We start from the raw sequence: 11,750 nt of genomic DNA on the forward strand, positions 1-11,750 counted from the left end.
GGCAGCACTCGGATCACAAATATGCTTTTTAAAATGTGTATTATGTAACTCAAAAGTTGTATTTCTAGGAAATGTACCCTGAAGAAATCATTGAGAATGTGCAAGAATTTTCATCACAGTGTTGCTTACAAAACCAAAATATTAAATTAATATGAATACCAATCAATAGGAATAAGTAAAATAAGTTAGTCTATCCACGATGGAGAGTGAAGTGTATTGACATTGAAACTGAAAGTCATTATTTGGTGTTAAATTTTAAAACAGTGATCGAGCAGCATTTATATATATTTTTAAAGAATTATTCATTTAATTTTATTTATTTTTTACTATTATTTTTAATTTTGACCAGAGAGAGAGGGAGAATGAGAAAACAAGCCACCAGGCCCAGGACTAGAACCGCTGTCGGTCACACGGGAGTCCAGCACCCCAACCACCAAACCAACTGCCAGCCCAGCATTTATGTTTCAACGCTTGCTTTTTTGTTAAATACATACACATTCCTACATTCATAGAAAAGGCTCTGTAATAAATACATATGATATTTAGTAGTAATTATCTTTATTTGTGGAATTACTCGGTTTAATATATTTTATATTTTATGTTTGCCAGGTTTCTTTTCTTTTAGAACAAGCTTATTTTAAAAAAAAGTTTTTTCCAAGGGATGTATGCACTCACTGAAGAGAGATGGAGAGAGACAGTGAGAGATAAAGTGAAAAATCACCTCCGAGGGGAGATAGCCATGCCTCAATCCATTCTCCTTCATTCTGCTCCTGGGATTTGGGGCACACAAGCACCTATGTCTGGCGTGATTTTCAAGCTGCCAAGTCCAGGACTTGAACTGTGGTCAGCCAATATTGGAGTCTAGCACCTTAAACACCATGCAACCTGCTAGCCCTATGTTTTACTTTTAATACAATAAATAAAGCAATACAGCCCTTTCCACTTAGAAAAACAAAGCAAAACAAAACATCTCTCTTTTCTCAAAAGTTGGGATAATATTCTGCATTTCATGGTTTTGGTGTTTTAAAAACATTGTTTACCCTTCTTACCTGTTTACTTTAATGATAATTTATGTATAACACAAGAAAAAATGGAATTCACAGTTATAAAGCCTTAATACATTTGCATAAAATCGACACACAGGAATACACATGTCCTGATGCCCACAGGATTTTATTATACTTAATATTTACCTCCTGCCTGTATTACTGAGAATTTTTTCTCCTAATCAGAAGTGAAGCGAGGTTAAGAGATATAAAAAGACACATTTTGTTTCTTCAACAGCTTAATTCATCCTTCTAAAGTAGCAGCCAAAGCAATCATTTAACATGAGTTTCTCTTTTTCATATGTACTTGAGTTCTATTACTCCTATGAAATCCTCTTTTCTCCTCTTCAGTCCTGAAGCTATTAAGAATCTTTTCTAGGAATCAGCAGTTAGCATAATGGCTATGTTGCTGAACTCCCATGTAGTCGACCGCAGTTCAAGTCCCGGACCTGGTGGCTTAAACTCACACTGGGCACATGTGCATGTATGCCCAATATCCTGAGAGGAGAATGGAGGAGAAGGGATTGCGGTGTGGCCATCCCCGTGGGGGGTGATTTCTCGCTTTCTATCTCTCTGTCTCTGTCTTTCTGGCAAGCGCACGCACTCTATGGCAAAAAAAAAAAAAAAAAAAAGAATCTTTTCCAGCAGTTCATGGTTTTTCAAGAGATCCTACTATTCCTTAAAGCACCTGGTCACACTCGATCTTCCTTTCTTATTTTTTTAATTGCTGGGGAGCAGTGAAAGAGAGCTTGTGAAAGAGAGCCCAAGAGAGAGGAAGAGAAAGAAAGTGTTCCCCAATGGGACCTGGTCACAGTGCAATCCCTTCATTTCTTCATCCTGTCAGGACGTGGTGCACACAGGCACACTTGCACCCAAAAGGTTTTGCAGACTTCAGGAGCCAGGATGGAACCACAGTCAGCAGTGTGGGATCCGGCTCTCTTAATCACCATGCTATGGGGCCCGACTCTAATCTTTCTTTTTAAAAACCTGCATTTAACATTAAAAATTGATAAATCTGATAAAATGCTAGAGCAAGTGATGTTAGTTCTGTTGTCTAGCATCAGAGAAAAGCTAACATAACCTGCAAATTGTGAAGGAGAGATGAGAAATGCCGACTAAAGAGGAAGGAAAAAAAAATTATCCCATTACCTTGGGGGACATCATTATGGACATCAATATTAAATGGATAGATTAAGGCCTATTAATCGGGAGTTCCACTTGACATGATGCCAGCTGCACCTGTTTTTTTGCTAAACTGTTCATGAATTTAACAGTGCTGATTCCCTGTTGGAATATGTCTGCAAACTGATCTCTCTTTTGCAAGGTATTCAACAGTTCCGTGGAGCCACCCACACTCTCTCCAGAACTCTACTGAGCAACTACATCTGGACACTGGCAAAAAAACGAGATGAGGAAAAGCACAGCAGAGGCCAGGGCTGTGATAGCCCATCTCCAACAATGCACTCATCAGTTTGACGGAGCCCGAATTCAAGAGCGAATGATTTCCATTTCAATAGGTCCTCACTGCCTACAGAGTGTATCAAACGCCTTATTCCAGGCCCTAAGTGATCTAGAGTTTTAAAATCCCTTCTCAGTGTTTGATCCCATCACTTCTAATACTTCAATCAAAGTGGACTCCCTCTGCCATTTACGCTCTTACTCATACTAAGCCTCATCTTGAAAGCGTCTCCCTCATCTCTCTCCCTCATCATTCTAAACTGACCCTTTTAAGGGTAAGATCGAAAGCAGTTCCTCTTGAATAACAGTATTCTCAGTCAATGGCAGGTTCTTACTATATCCCAGGTATACATACGTTCACGTATTATCTCATTTAATCTAGGCAACAGCTACTGCCACAGCCACAATGATTATCTCCATAGTAAAGATGAGGTAAGAAACTTGCTGAAGGTCAAACACCAATGAAGAGCTCAGACTTGAACCCAAGAATCCAGAGCAAGCACCCTTTATCATGTACCTACACTCTTATTTCCTGACACTTATCCCAAAGTGCTGTGGACTGAGTTCATTATCTGACTACTGGGTACTGGTTTGGAATGCTTTCGGCTGCTGTTACATAAAACCCAATTTATACTGACTTAATCAATGAGGGGATTTCTTAGTTCACATAATAGTTCTCCAGGGCTGTCAGGTTCTCAAGGAAGCAAACTCTTCCATCTTTCTCCTCCATCAACCTGTGTGTTGGCTTGGCATTCTAATGTTTGCAGCCGCTCCAGAGATCATTGGCGCTCTTCATGTGCCAATCGATGCCTGAAGACAAAGCTTCAAAAACTCCCCAGAACAAAGAATTCTTTCCCACTCCAGAAGTTTCTTTTTTGTGAGGGGATAACCACATACACTCCAGGCCTTTCCTATCCCTAGGAAGGTGGTGTGATTCATTTAACGGGTAAATTTAAAAGAATAACTAGGCAGGACCAGCAGTTGGTGTAGTGGCTATGTCGCGGGACTCCCATGTAGTCGACCACAGTTGGAGTCCCAGACCCAGTGGCTTAAACTCACACCAGGCGTGTGTGTGCGTGTGTGTGTGTGTGTGTGTGTGTGTGTGCCCAAGATCCCAAGGGAAGAATGAAGGAGAAGGGATTATGGCATGGCCGTCCTCCCTGGGAGGTGATTTCTCACTTTCTGTCTCTATGTCTCTCTCTGTCTTTCTGGCGAGCACATGTGCTCTATAGCAAAAACCTCTCAAAAAAAAAAAAAAAAAAGAGAGAGAGAGAAAAGCATAACTAGGCTTGCTTAACTCAGTTCTGCCTTCCCTCCTCTTCTAGGGAGCAAATGAGGGCGTCGTTATGAACATCAGTATTAAAAGAGTACGTTACTGCTTATTAATAGGAAGTTCCACTTGACATAATGCCACATGGACCTATTTTTGCCAAAGTGATAATGAGTGTAACAGTACTGACTCTCACCTCATAACCAAGAGCATACATTTTCCTCTGCCTTTCTAAAGTCATTCTGGCCCAAGTAGCTCTTCTACACAGGAATGCTGGCTCAGCAAAGCTGTCTGGGACCGCCTAGGCCTGCCCAATTCCATGGGTTCCGAATCAGCAACCCACTTGGCTAAGAGAACTAAAGCTATCTCCTCCAACTTAGCTTCATTCTTACAAAATAAACAGATATTTTGACTTTTATAGTCACCCTTTGTTTTCATTCTCAACCTGTTTAGAACTGGGGGAAAGAAGGTGCTGTTTATGGAGGCCCTCTCATTTTTATTTATTTATTTGCTTTTAGATAACATTTAATCACGTGTATCTTTACAGTGTATAACATTTCTTTTTCCAACACAATTACCATGCAAATCAGTCAAGACAAAGACATTACTATACACATCAGCAGCAGCAAATAGCTTTTCATATTTTTTTTGTCAATTAAGCACATTTTTTTAGAGGTTTTTGCTATAGGACGCATGCACTCGCCAGAAAGACAGAGACAGACAGAGAGACAGAAAGCTAGAAATCAACCCCCGGGGGCAGGAAGGGGGGGATGGCCACACCACAATCCCTTCTCCTCCTTTCTCGTCTTAGGATCTTGGGCATGCACGCACATGTACCTGGCGTGAGTTTAAGCCACCGGGTCCAGGACTCGAACCACAGTCAGCTACATGGGAGTTCAGTGACAAAGCCATTACACCAACTGCTGGTCCCAATTAAGCATACTTTTATGTCCTTTTTCTTTCCCTGTTCCCCTTCCTCCCTCTCTCCATTACCCACCCCCATATTACCTCTCTATCCTTACTACTTTTAGTAGCTATCATTGCCCTCCCTGCTACTATGAAGGCCCTTTTTTTTTTGAAGAATTATTTTATTTAACTTTATTTGTTTTAATTTGACCATAACGGGACAGAGAGAGGGAGGGAAAGTGAGAAAGAAAGCTACCAGGTCCAAGACTCAACTGTGGTCGGCCATGTGGGAGTCCAGCGCCCTTAACCACCACTCCACCTGCCGGGCACTCAATCATCTCAGCAGACTGCCCTGCATATCTCACTGGTCGCAGCTAGGTAACACACTCGCTCCTAATCCAGTTCCTGACTCAGGAATATAAACTTCCTGACTAGCTTACAACTAAGATTTGCACACGTCTTGTGAGGGAAAAGGGTGGAAGAAAATCAGGATTCTACCAACACAGAAAAAGGGGAAGGCGGCAGTAGAGTAGGCAGCCAAGGGGCTGCTACTACATGTTGTCCCAGGGGTCCAGCTCATATCTTATGATTCTTATTAATATTCTCCATTGATTCCATCACAAAGTCTAATCCATGGAAGCTGGACAGTTAATGTCTTTGGAATCCAGTTGGATCATTGCTCCTGCACATACCTCTAGCAAATATGCCAGGGAAATGATTCTTCTTAACTACAAATCTGAGGTTCCTTCTGATCTTGATTTCATATCCTTTGGGCCAGATCTCTCTAGATTCTAGGAAAATTCAATACAGTAAGAGTACCAAAGAATAAGTGTCTATTTCTGTTAATAATTCTCTTCTGCTCACTATTACAGAACCATTTCAAGAATGTAAAGTACAGGGAACAATGAAATCTGCTCTCCCATGCACTCTCTCCTCCCTGACCCCTCCCCAACCCATTCAATTTCCCTTTGGAGAAAAGGAATGACATAAATTTAATATATAACCAATCTCAGGAGCTGTCAGGAAAGAACTCACAGGTCATGGCCCAAACTCAAGAGCCTCCTGGGTACTAACAATAAACTGTTTCTTACTGTGAACGCTTTTCCTGTCTCTTCTTCCTTTCATTTAGTTTGTAATCTCTGGGAGCCTAAGAAATTATCACTAAAAGAACTTAAGTGGGACACCAGGAGCTATGCACTTACATTACATAAAATTGCTCAGTGATTTTCTAAAAATTATTTTGTGAAATTTTATGTGTAAGTGTTCCTTTCTGTCACAGAAATAAGATGCCATCCATACAGAATTTTTGAAGCCAACTTTTCTTTAGACATTTGTAATTCAAATTCCAAGACAACATAAGCTAGCTTAACTCAGTTGTCATTTGATATTTGTATATTATCTTTCCCTTAGGAAACAAAGGACTTAAAAAGTAAGTAAACTATAATAAGATAATACCATAAGTTGTCATTAGTGAGTGACAAGTCTATTCTAGGAGATATCTACATATATATATATGCACATGTAAATATACTCTGTATAAACAAACATGTATATACTGTATATAATTTCATTTGCAGCGAAAAGCTAAATACAAACAAAAAACAGTAAAATGACAGAAACTTCTAAAAAATGGTGGGGGAAGCATGTGAAAATTGAGACCTATGATCACGTACAGCTTAGCTTAAGCAAATTAATATGGCTGCCAAGCTCAGCTGCATCTTCTAAATTCAAAACAAAGCATAAGAAATGTGTTTGTTAACTTAAAACATCTGTTCCTACCACAAGACTATGAATAAGAATGAAAATGCACACAGATTATTCATCAATAAAAGGACCAAATCTCTTGTATTATTCCTCTCACATAGTTATTCTGAGAAAATATGAATTTCCAAATGGGAAACTAGAATATCTGATTATGAAATGTATAAGAACTTCAAAGAATCATGTGAGGCATCTACAGCCCTATGGCTGGCACTCAAAGGTACAGAATCCGTCCCTTTAAAGAAATGCATGGGGAAAAATCCTTCCATGTACACTCAAGAGTCTCTTTACTTCTCTAAAGGCTTCCGTGGGGTCACTGGGAAGTAAAGACATTGCAGTGGCTATTAGTGAGCCTATGGGACACCTCTGTGGGACCTGGCCCTAAAGACAGCCACAATGGCTGAAAATGGTGATAATGAAAAAATGGCTGCTCTGGAGGCCAAAATCTGTCATCAGATTGAGTATTATTTTGGAGACTTCAATTTGCCATGGGACAAGTTTTTAAAGGAACAGATAAAATGGGATGAAGGCTGGGTACCTTTGGAGATAATGATAAAATTCAACAGGTTAAACCATCTAACGACAGACTTTAATGTAACAGTGGAAGCATTGAGCAAATCCAAGGCAGAACTCATGGAAATCAGTGAAGATAAAACCAAAATCAGGAGGTCTCCAAGCAAACCCCTCCCTGAACTGACTGATGAGTATAAAAATGATGTAAAAAGCAGATCTGTTTATATTAAAGGCCTCCCAACTGATATAAAAGAATGGTAAGAAGGTAAAGGCAAAATACTAAATATTCAGATGAGAAGAACATTGCAGAAAGCATTTAAAGGGATCAATATTTGCTGTGTTTAAAAACACTGCATCTGCACAGAAGTTTGTAGAGTCCCCTGGTCAGAAGTACAAAGGCACAGAGATGCTAATACTTTTCAAGAAAGATTACTTTGCCAAAAAAAAAAATTGCAGAAATAGGACTAAAAAAAAAAAAAAAAAAATTGCAGAAAGAAGACAGCATAAAGTAGAAGGAAAATTAAAAGCTAAACAAGAGCAAGAAGAAAAACAGAAGCTAGCAGAAGATGCTGAAATGAAATCTCTAGAAGGAAAGACTGTATGCTTGCTGAAATTTTTTGGGTGACTTAGATGACCAGACTTGTAAAGATTTGCACATCCTTTTCTCAAATTATGGTGAAATAAAATGGATAGAGTTTATCAGAGGAGCAAAAGGGGGCATAATTCTGTCTAAAGAAAAAGCCAAGAAAACTCTAGAAAAAAGCCAAAGATGCAAATAATGGCAACTTACAAATAAGGAACAAAGCAGTCACTTGGGAAGTACTAGAAGGAGAGGTAGAAAAAGCAGCATTGAAAAAAATCATCGAAGATCAGCGAGAATCCCTAAACACATGGAAGTCAAAAGGTCGCAAATTTAAAAGAAACGGAAATAATGCTGCTCAGCCTGGGTCTGCTAAAGGAAAAGGACAGTTTCAGGCCAAGAAAACCAAATTCCATAGTGGTGATGACTTTGATGAACATGATCCAGCTCAACCAGTGAAAAGAGCAAGAAACAGCCATGAAAGAACCTGCATCAAAACAACAGAAAACATGGGAACCAGCAGTTAGCGTAATGGCTATGTCGCTGGACTCCCACGTAGTCGACCACAGTTCGCGTCCCAGACCCGGTGGCTTAAAACTCACGCCGGGTGCATGTGCGTGCGTGCCCAAGATCCCGAGAGGAGAATGGAAGAGAAGGGATTGCAGCGTGACCATCCCCCCTGGGGGGTGATTTCTTGCTTTCTGTCTCTCTGTCTCTGTCTGGCGAACACACGCGCCCTATAGCAAAAATCTCTCCAAAAAAAAAGAAAAAAAAAAAAAAAACAGAAAACATAAAATGCAGTGGTGACCAGTAGTTTAGTGAACAAATATTTTATTCATTTTAATTAAGTTTAAGCTGCCTTTTGTCTTCGAAGCCTTGTAAAAAGAAAACCAGATTAGGTCCACTTCAATGTCCACCTGTAAGAACCAGAACATATTTTGTTGTTTAACTTGTCTTTTTGTTTTGTTACCCTCATGGGAATTTTTTTTTAATGTACAGTTCTGTTTGTGTTATTCAGATAATTCAAATGTCAGGAAGACTTTCTGCTAAATTGCTTTTGTAATATGAGAATATATTAGTATAAACTAATAAAATATAGACTGTATCAAAAGGCTTCCTTGGAAAATCACATAGGTCTAACCTGCAGTTCACACACTAAACACCCCAATTATTGGGTCCTCGGAAAAGTCATGATGCATTTTTAAACAGAAAAACAGAAAAACACATCATGATTTTCCAACAACCCAATGTAAGAGCCCTTGGAAACATCTAGACCAAGCCATTACTATCTCATTTCTAATTCTGTTTGTCTAGACACAACCTGAATCTCTCTAGTCAAAGAAAAGTTCACTACATTGCTACATTTATGCCAGCAGCCAATACAGTAATACCGTGTTGCAAAATAAATAAAGTTTTTACCACAAAATAAGTACATTTTAATGAGTGCCCTCACCACTTAAAAGCATTATTATTCAGTATTTAAAAATAAATGAAGTACCAGAGGCATTAAAAAAAAAAAGATGAATTCTTGTTAAGCTATAACTAAAAACAGCAATATTCTACAATACCCTTAAGGGAAATTAAGAAATGGCTGATTACATTGCTCTCTCTCTGGGTGCTTCTACAGGATATCAAGTACTCTCCCCAGAGCTGAGAAGTTCCACTACTGGGATGGTAGATACGAACCAGAATTTATGAAGTGTTTGGTGGGACTCTGAGCATTCCATAGGGAAAACTTCCAAATTTTCTTCATTTCTTTTCTTCAAAAATTTTCTTGAGCATGTTGATGAATACCAGAACAAACACAATGCTGAGACCTTTTCATTTCTATGGGGCTATCTCTTTCATTTATAGGTTTCAATTAAAAGAAAAATTTTAAAAAGACTACAGTGGACCATTTTTACAGACTGAACAGCTTTAACTGTATTCCAATACCTTCCTTAATCCAAATAAATAAAGACAACAGATTAGACCAGTATTCTCAATGTTTGTCTACTAAACAATAGATAATAATAATCTATAAACAATAGATAACATTCTCATGAGTACACCAGACGTTAATAAAACATTACAAAACAAATATTTTGTAAAAATGTTAATGTACTATGTAAAATTGACTGCAGGTGATTCCCCAGCTGTAACTCTATCCCTTTTATGCAAGAATGCATAGTAGGCCCAGCAGTGTAGCTCACCTGATCATTGATGCCAGCAGGCCCAGGCTACTTGGGAGGTCCGGGTTCATTTCCCAGCCCACCTTGAAAAGCCAAGTGCAATGGCACACACCTGTCATCCCAGCTAGCAGGGAGGCTGACAGTATGATTGTGACAGAGACCCTGTCTTTAAAAAGTATTAGGTTTTGGGAAAGTCATAACACAGTTTTGCACAGAAAAACACATCATGACTTTCTCAACAACCTAATAAATACATAAATAAAACATCAAACATATGTGCATGCGTGCACACCCACACACATTAAAAAAGAAAGAGACCTCACAATACGAGGAGAGTAGTGTTGTATTAGAGATGACCTTAAAACTGCCCAAATTACATACATAAATAGCAAACTCAGCCACCACCACACATTACTTGTCACCTTTCTCATGACTACTCAGGACACTGGAGTACGTTTCCACTCAGGATGAGAACCATTTCTGGAGTTCTATTTCAAGATTCAGTACTAGAATATGTTAAGAATTTTAAAGTTCTCTAAAGGTGCCCTGTCCAATACAGTGGCCATGGGTACCTATTTCAATTTTTATTTTAATTCATTGAAATTAAGCACAATGTAGAATCCAATTCCTCAGTGTCACTTGCCATATGCCAAGTGCTCAATAACCACATGTGTTTTGTGGCAACCATATTGGGCAGCAGAAAGTTCTGTTGGCCAAGACTGCATGGAGGGACTTTGGAGAGGAGCTAATCTAACTCTCATCTTACACAAATTTAGAAACTGACATCTCGACTCATTCATGTGATGTATTCTGTGCTATATAGCTACTAATTACAGAGCTGGGACCTGCACCAAGATACCCTGGTCTCTATCATTCAGTTGTTTCCATACCAATATTGTGTTGCCCCTCTGATGGTCTAAGAGCCTGCTCCTTGTCAAGCATGGTTCTGGGTTGTCAGGAAAAATCATGACGCATTTTTCACAGAAAAATATGTTATGGGGGCCAGCAAGTGGTGTGGTGGTTAAGGCGTGCTGTATTCTCACATGGCAGATCACAGTTTGAGTCCCAGACCTGGTGGCCTTCTTTCTCTCTCTCTCTCTGGTTAAAAAAAAACTGCTGTTCCTCCCCCTCCCTGTGTAAAAAAAAAAAAAAAAAAAAAATGGACCAGCAGTTAGCATAATGGCTATGTCGCTGGACTCCCATGTAGTCGAACGCAATTCGAGTCCCGGACCCAGCATCTTACAATTCACGCTGGGCATGTGTGCGTGCGCGCCCAAGACCCTAAGAGGAGAATGAAGGAGAAGGGATTGTGGTGTGGCCATTCCCTCTGGGGGGTGATTTCTCACTTTCTGTCTCTCTGTCTCTGTCTGGCGAGTGCATGCGCCCTATAGCAAAAACCTCTCCAAAAAAGAAAAAGTATTAATAATAAATAACTCTAATATTTTTTTTAAAAAGTCATGACTTTCCCAACAACCTAACAAATTCTTTCATAAGCATGTTCTCAGTCAATCAGTGCATGAATCCTAGGAAGAATACAGTTACCACCATACAGAAGACAGAATTGAGCTTCAACTATTAAAGTATCTTACCTGAGGCCACATAGCAAGTATGAAATGGTACGAAGATTAAAACTTCAAAGATTAGATTTTTGACTTTATTATATTATGAGGATGTCTTCAAAAGTTCATGGAAAATACATAGTATAAATAAAACTATACACAGATTCTACAATCTGTGTATACAAAATAAACATATACTTTAATTCTATTGTGCCACAACCTTCTTGAACTACCTTCATATAGACTAAACATTCCTCACTTTTTATTATTCTTGGAAAAAAAACGTTCTTCCTTTCAAACTAGCTACAAGTTAGTGCCTTATGATTCCTGTGTCAAGATTTGTCAGCAAAATTATTTCAAGTAGGAAAACTGACAGTTAACACTTTTATTTATTTATTTATTTATTTATTTATTTATTTATTTATTGCTATAAGGCACATGCACTTTCTAGAAAGAGAGAAAGAGAGAGAGGGAGGGAAAGTGAAA

General features: G+C 39.0%; 1 pseudogene; it reads left to right on the plus strand.

Moving 5' to 3' along the window:
• Positions 1-6,836: 6,836 nt before the first annotated feature.
• LOC102498762 (lupus La protein pseudogene) lies at positions 6,837-8,038 on the plus strand (annotated as a pseudogene).
• The last annotated feature ends 3,712 nt before the right edge of the window (positions 8,039-11,750 follow it).

The sequence above is a fragment of the Tupaia chinensis genome, unplaced genomic scaffold, assembly GCF_000334495.1.
Source record: "Tupaia chinensis unplaced genomic scaffold, TupChi_1.0 Scaffold000318_1, whole genome shotgun sequence".
NCBI classification, from domain to species: Eukaryota; Metazoa; Chordata; class Mammalia; order Scandentia; family Tupaiidae; genus Tupaia; species Tupaia belangeri.